Raw genomic sequence first — 2,405 nt, 5'->3', positions numbered from 1 at the left:
TTTAAACTTATCCGATTTATAGACCACATTCTCTAATTTAAATAAAGGTGGTCCTATTGTGTTGTTCAAACTAAATTTCACTATTGATGTATTTTGTGAAAAATAGAGAACTCTAGCGGCCAGAACAACACTTATTTGACATAAGGTAATTATTTGAACATTATTAATTCATTAATTATTTCAACGGATTGAAATAAACAAAAATTCTCATGGTAAAATAGTGGTCTTTGCGGAGGTAATTCTATTGTAATGGCCGCCACTGTATGTATTCTGGATTGCAAAAACGGGTCCTATGACGATCGTCAGAGAGTCAAATGACGGAAAGTGGGGAATAATATGACGGTAATTACGGAAGTTATTTGGCGTCATAATAACTCTGAGATTACCCGCCCACGACTAAAATATGACGCCAACTTTCAGTGGCTTCCAGTGTCCCTATAAAAAAAATCTTCTCCTCACTGGGTATATCTGAGAGGAAATTTTACTTATCAAATGGCAAATAGAATTACTCAATTCTGTGAATCCGCAAAGTGGTTGATATTGTCGCATGTTTTCTCAATAATAGTGTATTGTGCATTGGGAGCAAGAGCTCCTCCAGTAGAAAAGTGTATTGTGATTCATGAAAAGACAGTGCTGACAAAAATTCAACGAAAATTAGACAGTGTTTTGCATTATAAATACACGGACAATTTTTTTGGAAAATGATATTTTGTGGTTCAGGAGTTTGCTCCAGTTTCTGGGGTGTTCTGTGATCAAAATTTTGTGTCGAAAAGACCTATTCTTTCCGTACAGAAGTAGATCTTGAAAAATTCGAAAATCTATTTGAAGATCGAAAAGAGAGACTTTCTTACTTCTTAATGCAAGGTGGCGGAAGTTACATTCTGTTCGAATTTCGAAGTGCTAAAGTGCCAAAATGTGACGGTCTTCACATTGTTGTGAGGAAAAAAACAGAAAAACGATGTTTATTGTTTCTGTCCCATTATTTAATCACTCCATAATCACTGAGTAACTCTTTCGCCAGCTTTTTAGTGCGATATTTGATAAATTTTCCCCACCTTGTTCGAAAATTTATTATGAAAATTCGAAATTGAATTTGAATTCTTCGAACTTCAACGACTTTTTGTGCAGATAGAGTTCAATTTACCCTTTATCCAAGACACTTCTGGAGAATCAAAATCTACTTCTGTTTGGGCTCATTTAGTGAAAATTTTGAAAGATTTTTTTGTGTTGTTGACATCCAGTGGGAAAATTTTCGACATGTCGGATGGCTTATTCAGCTATAGTAGAATGGCAAAAATCTTCGTAAATGTGAGTAGTTAGAGAAATTTTCATAGAACGTAGTAGAAAACGATAGAAAATGTGAAGAATTGTTGAGAAAATAGTGTCTCCGATGGTAGTGCAATATAAAGTAGTAAAGTGCACTTAACATCTTCATTCAAAGTGCGTACGTCTATTTTGTACCTATGCGGTAGTTAAGGACACCAAATGCATTGTTTTTGGCGCGTCATTTTTTGTACGGAAAAATACCGTCATTTGGAGTCGCTTTTGTTACTGCATGGCAGAGTAAACTTTACGACCGTAAAATAACGATTATATTACTAGTTCAATCTTCAGTAATGCTGTGACCAAAATACGACGCGAATATGACTGATTTTTTAAGATCCCAATTAGGAGTAATTTTTTTGACCATTTCTTGTACACCAAGAACCAGTCATTTTTGAGTCAGAGTAATTTTTTGCAGATTGGGTATAAAAGGGAAGATTGTTGAAAAAAAATCAGTATATTACTTATATTTTATTAAATAAATTAATTAAATTTAAATATTTGGAGAAATTACCAATAGGTATTCCCTATTGAACAGGTGTTCCTTCGACTCTATCTCTGAATTATTTCAGACTAGAAAATTTTTCCTGGAATACTTTTAGCACGTGAAATATTTGTCCCTGTCCATGGCAAACAATTACGTAGATTAGCTTTATTTTAAAATGTTATTAAATATGCGGGGGGGTTATTGGAAAATTCCATTATATCTAATTTCTTTTTGATTGTGAATCTATCAATACCGTCAATGTATAATTTAGTTGAAATTTCAAGCTCTTTTGAGCTAACTTAAAAATTCGGTGAATTTTCACAGTAGTAAGCTGCCCTTGAATAGTTGTGACATTTTGCAATCATACAGTATATACAATTTAGTATATACAATTATCAATAATGATAAGCCAACTAATCTTTAATAGATATGTGTAAGTTTATTAGGAAAACTAAAAGAAAATTCACATTATTCGAAGAGAGAGTACTTTCCCTTTTAAGGTGTACATCAATTGCAATTAATGATTTTGTTTAATTTAATAAACTATTTGATGTAGTTTTCAACAAACATCAGTCTAATTTTGATATCCAGGTTA

This window comes from Phlebotomus papatasi, chromosome 3 (genome assembly GCF_024763615.1).
Source record: "Phlebotomus papatasi isolate M1 chromosome 3, Ppap_2.1, whole genome shotgun sequence".
Lineage (NCBI taxonomy): Eukaryota > Metazoa > Arthropoda > Insecta > Diptera > Psychodidae > Phlebotomus > Phlebotomus papatasi.
The sequence above is the reverse complement of the archived record's forward strand: the minus strand, read 5'-3'. Positions refer to the sequence as shown.